This window comes from Benincasa hispida, chromosome 8 (assembly GCF_027475165.1).
Source record: "Benincasa hispida cultivar pf3 chromosome 8, pf3_genome.v1.1, whole genome shotgun sequence".
Classification (NCBI taxonomy): domain Eukaryota; kingdom Viridiplantae; phylum Streptophyta; class Magnoliopsida; order Cucurbitales; family Cucurbitaceae; genus Benincasa; species Benincasa hispida.
In genome coordinates this window covers 39,476,951-39,490,181 of record NC_143485.1, presented here as the reverse complement: position 1 = coordinate 39,490,181, position 13,231 = coordinate 39,476,951, and the positions used below count along the sequence as shown (strand labels likewise).

Here is a 13,231-nt window from a genome sequence, read left to right as displayed (position 1 = left end):
AAACATGTGGAAATTGACAGGCACTTTATTAAAGAAAAGTTAGACTGCGGAGCTATTTGTATTCCCTATGTACCTTCAGTCCAACAGATTGCAGATGTTTTTACGAAAGGGTTATCAAGACAGATGTTTGAAGCTTGTATTAGCAAGTTGGGTCTTGCCGATATCTATGCCCCAACTTGAGGGGGAGTGTTGAAATACGTTGAATTAGCCCTAAGGGCATTTTTATAATTTTTGCTATATTTGCTAAATTAGGGTTTCACCTCATTCTATTTATATCTGAGGTTGGGTCTATTGTAAATATGACATTAAATAATAAGTCCTTTTCTACCGTGGTTTTTCTTTCCTGAATTAGGGTTTTCCACGTAAACTCCTTGTGTCGTCTTCTTTTTTTCTATTTCAATATGGAGAAATAGCAACAAACGTTGTTTGAAACTTCCCGAGTCTTTGATGGCTGTGATTTGAAAGTATGATTACTCCAATTAGCTACATTCTTTAGACTAAAGTGATACGATGCTCCCCATTTAACATAACAAAAAAAGAACTTTAACCCTCAAACTTCTCTCCGTTAGTTTTGAAAGAATAATGGCAAAGAATGAGTATAAAATTTTGAAGGCAATAGAAACTGGAATGAGAGTTCAATCAAAGTTTTCCAATTTAATGAATTGGATATCAAGATCAGAGAACTTCGATTTAGGAAAATTAAGATAATATTATCCTTTTTGAAAATATTTATAAAAATATGGTTGTTTTGAAATAACTTAGAAAAATATTGTACTTTTTTTTAAAAATTTAGTTTGTCGAGTCTTGGAAACTCGATAAAGGATATCGAGTCTTCAAAATTCGACAAGTCTAAATCGAATTTTGAAGACTCGACTTCCATCATTTTTTTTAATTTTTCATTTGGTTATTTTAATATTACATCTCTCTTTGTTATTATTTTTTAACACCATATTCTTAACTTAACTCTAAAAAATATCATATAAAATAATATCTCATTCACGTTTTCTTCCATAACTTAAAAATAATAAAGTGTAAATTAAAATATTCATATTAATATAAATATTATCTCATTTATATAAAAATAATTTTAAAAAAATAGTTAATGTGTCCCACAAGGCGGACGTCGTCAATTTCGAGTTGGTTGTCATTGTCGACTTCGAACTTGAGGTTGCTCTGGTTCCTCTTGATGTTGCTCTGGTACCTCTGCAGGCACTTCATAATATATATATTCATTATGCTCTCCACGATCGTGACCGTGTCTATGCACGTATGAAGACGATGGACCAACCTCTGAATCATAATATCCCGAATCAAATGTTGGCATCATCATTATTGAACTAACACAATCAATTTGGCTCAACGTCTGCATCATAGGGGGCAATTCTTCCACATTGTGGGCAACCTCATCGAACTCATCTTCTTCTTCTCGAATATATCCTCTACGTCTAGGAGCTGGTGGAGGAATAATAGGTATATCGTACGTATAATGTATCTCTTCCATATAGCTCTGGTTGTCACTACCTATAGCAAGAACCTGGTTCGATCATTCGCAGCATTACGGAGTTTATTGTTGTTCCATCTCTGTGAACTATAAAAAATTTAGATAATATTTAAAATAAATTTATATTAAAAATAATTAGGTAATATTCATTTATTTACCAAATGACTCATAACAGCTCCCAAACGAGTAACGTAGCGTCTTGTGATATTATTATACTAGTTGATGTAGTTTTGAGTGCTGTCAAACTGCTCAATAGAAACCCCCACTGCAATAAACCTTGCACGATAGTGCCATCGCACTCAAATGTGAAACTTTTTCAAACCAATCTCCAGTTCTTAAGTCAGTGTCATGCAGTAGGGGTTCAGTATTACAAGGCGATGAGACATCCTGCTGAAAGCCAAATTATCTCATCACCCTGTCAAGAAGATGTCACTCACCAATGTGAAAACATATGAGAGAATTTATTATCTGCCATTGAGCAAAGTGTGCATAACAAGTTTGTAAAGCTCCCAAATAATCCACAAAATATTATATTGAAAAACATTAAAGATAAATACAATAAAAATCTGTATAAAATAATCAATTTGGTTCAATATTAATGTACCTGATCAGGTTGAAGCAAATCAAACATGTATCTATACTAACTGACCACATGTGTGGCTGTCCTAGTCACACAAAATTTGTCTCTCCACATAAATTTTTAAATTGATAATTTAGAATATGAATTAACTAGATCAGTCATATAAAAATTAAATTGAATTAAAATAACATACCGAGAACCGTAGGCTCGTCCAGCTAATTGAGCATCATTTACATGTTGTAGCTGTGGAGCCATGGTTGGAAATCGCTCCCAAGCCCATAGTTGTAAAAGTATCAGAGGTCTGGCTATCTCGCGAACTTCAAGTTTGATTGCTTTGCACAGTTGTTTATACAACCATGCCAAACATGCTCCACCTCAAGGATATCGTCCCGCATCATGGAGGTTAACTAACAATGACAGGAACATCAAGTGAACAAAATGACTTGATTTGTTGAAAAACAGATTTCCACCTATCATTTGCAGTATATATGCTCGTGCATATCTCATGATGATTTCCTCATCTGTATCATTAGCGAGCTCACGAAATTGTGTCCCTAACCATATTAAACTTAACCTCGATCCTTTAATTTTGTCGGCAGGTGGGGTCACACCAAAGTACAGTTAACAGATTTGTAACCAATCATCATACATCACTCCGAAGACTAGCTCACTAGCGACAGGTAACCCGAACAACACTTCTATGTCCGATAGAGTGATAGTGCACTCTCCAATGGACATATGAAATGTATGCGTCTCAGGTCTCCATCTCTCGATCAATGCTGTGATGAGATGCCAACCTAACAGAATGAATCCCAATTTGGCAACCCCATAAAATCTAGATGTACGAATTACATCATTCAAAATAATATATTTAAAGTATAAATTGATATTTACATTTTATAACAATACTAATTCCAAATGCATTCTAGGTATATCATTAACGTATCAATAGTCAATCATCATTCATCATTCAAAATACAATATTAAGTATTACACTAGTGTATCAATAATTTATCAACACTCATGTAAAATTCATTTAAAATTTAATAGTGGTGTATTCATTAGTATATTAGTAATCATGAAAAATTCATTTCAAATATATCGTTGGTATATCAATAGTGTCATTGGTGTATCAGTAGTATATCAAACATTAATTTTAAATCTATTTTAAGTATAATATTAGTATATTAATAGTATATCAATTATATGCATTCTAAATTAAATTTCAAGTATAACAGTCGCGTTTTTTTTAAAAAAAAAAAAAAAATTACACACACACATATATATTATCATAACATTAGTGTATTGTTAGAATATCAATGTCAATTCAAAGTTTATTTTAAATATAACATTAGTGTATCATTATTATATCAGTACTTCTTAAGAATACACTTATTTTAGTATATCTTATCCGTTCAAAATTTAATTTCAAGTGTAACATGCATTAATAGTTTATCAACATACATTCATAATGGTTATTTAACCATTATAAAGTAGAGATGTTCAAAAAACTCGATGTTCCAAATCTGGTCAACCCATCCCAGCCCGTACGTATTGAGTTGGGTTATCAACTCAATCGGGTTAGATTAGGTTTAAATAAATGAAAACTTTATTGGTTGAATTGGTTCATGGGTCCACTTAAAATAACCCGAACCAACTCGAGTATTTTTTTTTTTTACTTTCAATACAATTATATACACAAATTTTTAGTTTTATTTTACTTAATTTAATGATTTGTTTAGATTATTTATTATCCTACGATTATTTAGAATAATATTTTAACACTATAAAAATAAAATTTTCATAATATATATTGAAATTGATTTGCTAATCTTAATTTAATATGTGAAATAATTAAACAAATTCTTTTAAATATTAACATGTTACTTCTTTTTAAAATAAAATTTTAAATAATGGCTCGAGTAACCTGACCAACCCAATTCAAATGATTCATGGTTGGATGTTGTTGGGTTCATGATTTAATAAAGGTTGTTTGAGTCGAAGAAACTTATAAATCAAAAGACTAAATTAGACCTAAAAAGTATTTCAACTTGACCTAACCCAACCCAAGAACGCTACTAATAATAAGTTGATGATGATACACTAGAGAGTAATACTTTGAAACAAATGAATTAAAATTCAAATTAAGTCCACGAATAATTACAAATACATGGACACTTATTGACTAATAAATTTGGTATAATGAATGGTAAATTTGGTATGTCAAATGTATAACGCTAATCTATCAATTATAAAATATATTAGTTAATTGATATACCTTCCGTCAACTCGTACATCAAATATAAAGTAAATCATATATACTACTAGTATAGCTACTAATACACCAACACAGGGTTAAATCGTAATAATAAAAAATGGGAATCATATCTTCTTCTTCTTCTCCTTCTTCTCCTTCTTCTTCTTTTTTTTTTTTTTTTTTTTTTTTTTTAATTTATTGAAGTTTATTATTTTTCCTTTCTGTTTTTGTTGAAATCAGTAAGTTTTCAGAAATGTTAAGTTTTTGTTTAGTTCAGTAACAAGTTTGTTTCATGAACTAGATTGTATCAAATAAGTTATTGAATTATATAAAAGGATTAATATAGGTTTCTAAATATTCAATTTTGTGAATGATCTATAATTGTTCAATTTTATAACAGTTCCTCGGTTATATAAGTGTCTTAAAGGTTTCTAGATCTAATATACAAGAATTTATTTAACACAAAATTAAATACTTTAGATTAAAAAATTACAATTTTAATAAAGATGAACTCTAATCTAATTTTTTCTTAAAAGAAATTAGTCCTAATTTCTTCCATTTAATCCTAGATTGAAAATTTGCAAAATGCTATTTATAGGTACCACTGACTTCCAAATTATTCTAAAAATTAAGAAGCAGCCTCTCACATTATTTTCAACCCCGATGTTCAGGAGCAGTTACTCAGGTTGGCTTCATTTTAATAACCTCTATTATTGTTGGTGAAAATTTATATTTTTTAAAGGAAGGAAAAGGAAGTAGAAAATCCCATGTTGATTAATTTTACAAGATGTCTGGGTTTGGATCCTAAGGATATCTGAGTTTTAGAGGGATGAGGAGGTAGGCAAATATAGTTATGGTGGTCATTTCATATGCCCGCACCACCGTCTAGTAGGGCGTGGCGAGACGAGGCGCATGTATGTGGATTTATTTTTTATTAAAAAATATTTTATTCATTTTATTTTTTTTAAAAATAAAAATATCATCCGTTACGTCCAATCGTCCAAACTTATCGTGGTCCTCCATCCGTTCGTTCCGTTCTCACACTTTACATACATACGCACGTTATCCTTCTGAAGCGCACTCTCAAGGCCTATAAATTGTCTTTAGTGCTTTAGAAGGAAGGTAGAACGATCGATCATACTTTCTTCCCTCTTTGCATTCTTCTCTTTTCTTTCAAGCTTTCTGTGCATAGTCAGTCTAGAGGAGTGTGAGAATTCCAATCGGCTTCCAGTGCAGTTCCGATCGAGATAAGGTTTTATCCTGGGAACGGTGTGGTATCTATTATGAACTGCTTACAATCTGGGCGAAAAATCTTAAAGAGAGCGAAATCCACGACTCAATCTTCTTTCACGAGTTTCTTTTTAGCAGTTTTTTTTTTCTAAATTCGTTCGTCAATGTTGATTCCATTGCCTACGTTACTGACACTATTCACGGGAGCCTCCATTCCTGTTGCCGTCTGTGTAGTTGTTTCAACAATTATCATCTTCTTCATCTGCAAGAGAAGAATTTCAACCAAAGACAAAATTGAAGAGATTATTAGAAGATATTCCACAAAGGCACCCAAGAGACATCGTTACTCCAAGTTAAAGAAAATCACAAGCAACTTCAAGAATAAGCTTGGCCAAGTAGGATTTAGCACTATCTACAAAAGAAAGCTACCATGTGGATGCGATGTGGCTGTCAAACTTTCGAATGAATCCAAAGAAGAAAATGGTTGTTAGAATAACCAAAACTTCACAAATAAACATAGTCACACACTTAGGTTTCTGTTACGAGCAGAACAAATGGGCTTTGGTTTATGAACATATGTCTAAAGGTCATTAGATAAGGATATATCCCACAACAGGCTGCAGAAAAATGATATGAAGTTGGATCAGAACACACTCTACAACGTTGTTATTGACGTGGCATGAGGCTTAGAGTACTTGCATCCAGGATGCATCACAAGGATTTTGCACTTTGACATCAAACCACACAACATACTTTTAGATGATGACTTTTGCCCAAAAATTTCAGATTTTAGACTTGCCATGCAATGTAGGGCCAAACAAAGTCATGTGTCAATGACAGGCGTGAAAGGGATGGCAAGATTCATTACACCTGATGTAATATTCAAGAACTTTGGTAAAGTTTCTCACAAATATGATATTTATAGCTATGGAATATTGGTTCTTGAAATGGTGGGAGAAAGAAAGAATCCCAGTGAAAGAATGGGAGAGAGCAGCGAAGACTACTTTTTTTATTGGATATACAAGGTGATAGGAAGTATAATCATGCAACAGAAGTATTTAGAATCAATAAACACCCTAATCACATTAAATTTGAGTTCTAAAAGCATGCAAAAAAGATTGTCAAATAAGAGGGTTTTAAGAATCATATATCTTTGAAGAATTCTCCAAAACCAAGCTGCTATTCACAATTTCTGAACTGCAAATAGAGATGTCCAATTTTCTCACAGGACGGGACCCACGGGGATTCCCCGATTAGGCGGGGAATGGGGGAGGGAGTGGGGGAAAAATTCCCCGTGAACTAAACGGGGAAGGGGACGGGGAATCCCACCCCCGACCTCGGCCCCGCCCCATTCCCTGTCATTGTCTCGATTAGCTTTTACATATTTATTTAGTATAGTTATCTAATTTTATGTTACTATTATTATTATATAAATATTACATTTAAATTTCAAATTGATTCTTTATTAGAAAAGATAATGAATATGTTTAAATTGAATGTTTAAATTTAGATTATATATGTGAATAATTTGATTTATATATTTTTTTTTTTACTAAAAAAATTAATTAGCTTTTTTAGGCCAAAATTTGAGCAATTTATCTTTAAATTCAAATTTTCATATAAAACTAACCATAATAAACAATTTAGGGATAAAGTTAATTATTTAATTAAAATTTGCTCGCATTAGTGATTTAAATTAATTGGCTTTTTACAAAAAAAAAAAAAAAAGTGGAACCCGATTCCCGTGAATTCGCCGCGGGGAATCCCCACCCCGATCCCCATGGGAAATTTCATGAGGATGGGAATGAAATAGGGAGCGGAGACGGGGATAAGGAATGGCATCCCCGACCCCACCCTGCCTCGTGGACATCTCTAGCTGCAAATTAGTAGTAGACCACCAATAGATATTCTCTACTATTCTCAGCCTTGGATTTGAGTGGTGAAATTCAAGATTTAAGTGAAATGTCAAGGGAATTGGTGAGGGTTTGAGAGGATGATGAATTTGCAGATTTTTCCAGCATTTTCTTCCCCTTGAATCTGATAATTTAAGAGTTTTTATGTTATATTTACCTGCAAGCATTGAATACCAACCAAATTGACACCTCAATTGGATAAAGTTAATGGCCTAGGTGAGATTAAGGAGGTTAATCCACCTTCTACTTCACAAATTGTGGAAAAATCCACTAAGGATCCAATTTCCATTTTTTTCATTTTTAATTTTAATTAATTCAAAATTAATTAAAATAAAAAAAAAACAATATTTCAATTTTTGAAATTGAAATAAAAATGAAAATTCATTTTATTTTAATCAACTAAACAAATTTAATTAATTAAATAATAATTTACTATCAAATATTAAATTAATCACACACCTAATTTTAAACATGAATCATATTCATGTAATTAATATTTAAATCAATATTTAGACTCTCCAATTTCGTTTAATTTCGATAAATTAAATGTAAATTATATCGAATATAATTATGCAAACCTTAATTGCAATTTGAACACTTCAAATTGAAAACCCTAAATTTATTTTAAACATTTCAAATTGAAATCATTTCAAGTTCACTCAATTTACTAATCCAAGGCGATCATGTTTTATGAGCTAGTAGAGAGATCATATAGACCTACAGATCATGAACTCCAACGATTAGAGATTAATTGACTAAAACTCTTTACACCAAATTAATCAATATTCGTTAACTACCTTGCCACACCACTATAACTCGATAGTTGCACTTTCTTCACTGTAGATATATTTATGTCCACTTGATTTAACCATAATCAGTAAGTTGACCCTTTTAATAACGGTTGGGCCAAATGTTGTTTTACTCCCGAAATTACGTCTTGCTCCTTAAGTTCCACTGATCCTCTAATGAACAATTGGTTTGTGATCCAATCACTAAACCGGATCTCTCAAGCCAATGAGAAGGTGGGGGCACCTTGTTCAAGACATGGATTCAGTATGAACAACCTTTCTCCTATCCCTAAGTGGGGTAGGCTTGAATTCCATCTTGCACCCTATGTCTCCATCTATCTACCCGGGCTTACCCTTGAAATGGGAGGCTTATTGAGCCGACGCTGTTGAGCCAACTCTCACCGATCAAATCTAAGGATAATCTTGAATAAACAGAAGTTCATAGTTAGATTATGATTAAGGTCGAGTTACCTAAGGTCATCTATGCGAAATAGTCGGTCTTAAACAGTAAACAATATTATAAACTACCAATCTTATGTAAACTCATTGCATAAGACGCCCCCACTCCTCATGTCAATACATGAACGAATCAGGATCACTTCATTTGTAGTACCTTACAACAAATTGTAATAACTATATAGTGGGCCACATCCAATACTTTTACCAGAATAACCTTATTCGTATACTATAGACCGTTTTGGCTATTTACTCAAACTTGATCCGTCTTTATGTCTCCACATAAAGTTTAAGTATTCATATAATAGCCATGAATCTTAGTTTATTGGATTTAGTCTTTTAAGTGCAATTTACAAATTCAATAACAACTTTATTGAATAAATGTTGAATAACATTTTTATTGATAATAGAAAATGTTTAACTTTATAAATTGTGAGTTTTAAGACATACAACCCAACAAACTCCTACTTGGACTAAAACTCCAGTGGATATATATAAATATATACAAGTTGAGTTTAATGAGAGAAAACATACAATATAATAAATACAGTAAACTAGGACATCAGATACCCAATATTTCTCCCACTTGTCCTAGTTCTAACTGTCTCGTAGTCCTAGTTCAACTAGGTGACCTTCGGATACTTTAGCTGAGAAGGCCTTTGTAAAAGGATCAACCAAGTTGTCTTGTGAGGCTATCTGCGTGACGATCACTTTTCCTCTGTGTACAATCTCTCTGATGAGATGGTACTTTCGCTCGATGTGTCTTCCATGTTTATGACTTCTAGGTTCCTTTGAGTTTGCAACCGCTCCACTATTATCACAATATATGGTGACTGGCAGGTGCATATTTGAAACTACTTCCAAATCAATCAGGAATTTTCTAAGCCATACTGCTTCTTTTGCTGCTTCACTTGCAGCTACATACTCAACTTCCATTGTGGAGTCAGCAATACAACTTTGCTTGATACTCCTCCATACTATTTTTCCTCTATTTAGAGTGAATACTAACCTCGAAGTTGATTTCCTAGAATCAATATCGATCTAGAAGTCAGAATCAGTGTATCCAGTAAGGATCAGATCCTTAGCTCCATATACGAGCATATAGTTCCTCGTTCTCTGAAAATACTTGAGGATGTTCTTAACGACAGTCCAATGATCATATCCTAGATTAGACTGAAATTTGCTAACAATTCTAACTGCATAACATATGTCGAGACGAGTACACAACATGACATATATTAAGCTCTCTACTACTGATGCATATGGAATTCATTTCATAACCTCAATCACTTGAGGTGTCTTAGGACCTTGTTCCTTAAACAGATGAATTCCATATCTGAAAGGCAACATTCCTTTTTTAGAATTGTGCATTTTATATTTAGACAACATCTTGTCTATATAAGATGCTTGAGATAATGCTAAAGTTTTATTCTTGTGGTTCCGAACTATTTGGATTCCAAGAACATACTGTGCTTCTCCCAAATATTTCATTTGGAGTTGCGTAGCAAGCCATCTTTTGACGTTAGCCAGAAATTCTACTTCATTTCCTATAAGTAGAATATCATCAATACACAGAACCAGAAAAGCGACAATTTTATTGATAATTTTCTTATAAACACAAGGTTCGACAAATTGTTCAAAGCCATAAGATTTGATCGCATGTCAAATCTCATATTCTAGGATTGAGATGCTTGTTTCAACCCATAAATGGATCTATTAAGCTTGTAAACTTTTTGCTCTTGGCTCCTTCTGGTTGAGACATATAGATACTCTCTTCAAGATAGCCATTTAGGAAGCCTGTCTTGATATCCATTTGCCAGATTTCATAATCATAAAATGCAGCTATGGACAAGAATATTCTAATAGACTTTATCATGACAATCGGAGAGAAGGTTTCTTCCTAGTCTAACCCCTCTCTTTGGGTAAATCCTTTTGCCACAAGCCTAGCCTTGTAGGTCTGTACCTTACCAGCTTTGTCTCGTTTTCTCTTATAGATCCACTTGCAACCGATGGTTTTACCCCTTCTAGTTAATCTACAAAATCTCAAACTGAATTGAAATACATTGACTCCATTTAAAGGTCCATGGCTTTAATCCACTAGTCCTTATCCACATTTTCCATTGCTTGTTTGAAAGTCAATAAATCCTCTAAGCCATCATCTGGTATGATGACTTGAGTTTTAGTTAAACCTATGTACCGGTCAGGCTGTTGCACAACCCTCTCACTACCTCGAGGCACTCTCAACTCTTACGAAGGATATGAAATACTAATTTCATCAACTGTTGATGGACCTGCTCAATCAACAACTCTGTTGATGACTTTTTCATTTCTCTAGTTATTTTATCTATTACTAGCCTACTACGAGGTTGATGATTTTTAATGTCATCTTCCTCTAGGAAAGTTGCATTTATCGATAAAAATACCTTATTGTCCTGAGGATCATAAAAGAAACCATTTTTTTCTCTTTAGAGTAACCTAAAAATAGGCATATCTTTGAACGACATTCCAACTTCTTAGGATTTTTCACCAACAGATTTGATGGGCATCTCCAGATCCTGAAGTGACATAAACTACCTTTACGTCCTCTCCATAACTCGTAAGGTGTTTCTGAAACACTTTTTGAGGGAACCATGTTCAATATATACATTGTAATCTCAACTGTGTGTCCCCAAAAAGAACTTGGCAACTGGGCATAACTCATAATAGAATGAACCATGTCTAACAAGGTCCTATTTCTCTTTTCTGCCAGACCATTTTATTGAGATGTGTCAGGAGTTATGAGTTGTGACTGAATTCCATGTTATATCAAATAGTCCTGGAATTTTAAGTTCACCACTTCGATTTGATCGAGCTGTTTTAAACTTTTTACTTAATTAGTTCTCAACCTCAACCTTATATTCCTTGAACTTCTCAAGTGTTTCGAACTTATGATGCATTAGGTAAATATGTTCATACCTTGAATAATCATCAATGAAGTTGATGAAATATTCATACCCTCCTCTAGCTTTAACATTCATCGGACTACAAAGGTCTAAATGTACCAGCTCTAAGGGTTCTTTGGCTTTAAGACCTTCTCCAGTAAAAGATCTTTTTGTCATTTTCCCTGAAGACAAGATTCACATGACGGTAATGAACTATCTTCTAACGGATTTAGATGATTGTTCTTCACCAAACTCTCAATATTGTTGAGAATGATGTGACCAAGTCTCAAGTGCCAAAGATAGTCATTTGGAGAAATTTTTTATTTTTTATTTTGAGTCTCATCTGTTTTAAACATCTCTATGTTCAAACGGCTTTTACCTCAGTCGATTTTAACATATACAAGTTATTTTCTAGTTTTGTAGAACAAATTTTGATATCTTTCAAAGTAATGAACACTTCATTAATTTTAAAAGAACTTTGTAATTTTGTTCTAGTAAACATGAGATAGATATTAAATTCCTTTTCATAGAAGGAATATAATAAACATTTTCAAGTAAAATGTGCCTATCTCCTATAAATAACTTCATGTCTCCCATTGCTTTAGCTGAAACAACCTCCTTGATTCCTACCTTAAAGTTTGCTTCGTCTTCTATAAATTGTCTCTAGAAACTTGTTTCCTGAGAGAAAATACAGATATGATCATCGGTACCTGAATCTATTATCCAGTTCTTTTTATCATTTTCCACTAAGCACGTTTCAATGACAAGTAAATCGTATTTACTCCGTCGTTCGATTTTTCGCAATCTCATCTATATAGTTCAAAACTTTAAATGAGACGAGAGATAAAGGACATTCCTCTATTAAATTTGTTTTGAATCATCATTTGCTAATAATTTACATATTGAATTGTTATTCCCGTTAACTAAAGCAAAAGCGAGTATTATAGAATAATTCAACATGCTGAAAATTTAAACAAAATCTTTATTAGAAAATTGCAACTAAATCCAAAGTTTTAGCAAAAAGTAATAACGTACCCATAATCATTATTTATTTGCAACGATACTATAGTGAGTCAGAATAAGTTCTACCGAGGGCCAGTCAAATACTCCTTCACTAAAGTAAGATTTTCTTGACTAAATACTATCTTCAGAATAACTCTTATTCCTATAATCATTTAGTTACCAGTTTTGGTCAGAAATTACTAATACTTAGTAATTCTGTAAGTATAACACTCCATTTCCAGACTTCAGACGTTGGCCCCAACGACGCTACCGAATTGGAAAGTCAAGGTTGGGAATAGAACTAAGAAATAATTTCCATTTTTGGAGTTTGAGTTGTTCCGAATCCTATGTTACAACCTTCCGAGGGAATAGCTATCGTTAAACGACTAGCAAGGGCCGCCTAAAGTTAACCAGTAGGCACAACATAGGAATCTCATGGTCTAAACCAACGGAAGAGACTACAAGATACGTTAACAAATTTTCTTCACTCACTTACTATGAATTACTTCTTCCATTCACCTTGATCTTGATCCATACAAATACTTTTCGAATGGGGATCACTCCCAGGGTGACATGAAGCATC

The 13,231-nt window shown here is 32.9% G+C and overlaps 1 pseudogene; it reads right to left on the bottom strand.

The window, feature by feature from the left end:
- Window positions 1-1,099: 1,099 nt before the first annotated feature.
- LOC150034571 (serine/threonine-protein phosphatase 7 long form homolog) lies at window positions 1,100-2,558 on the bottom strand (annotated as a pseudogene).
- Between the last annotated feature and the right edge of the window lie 10,673 nt (window positions 2,559-13,231).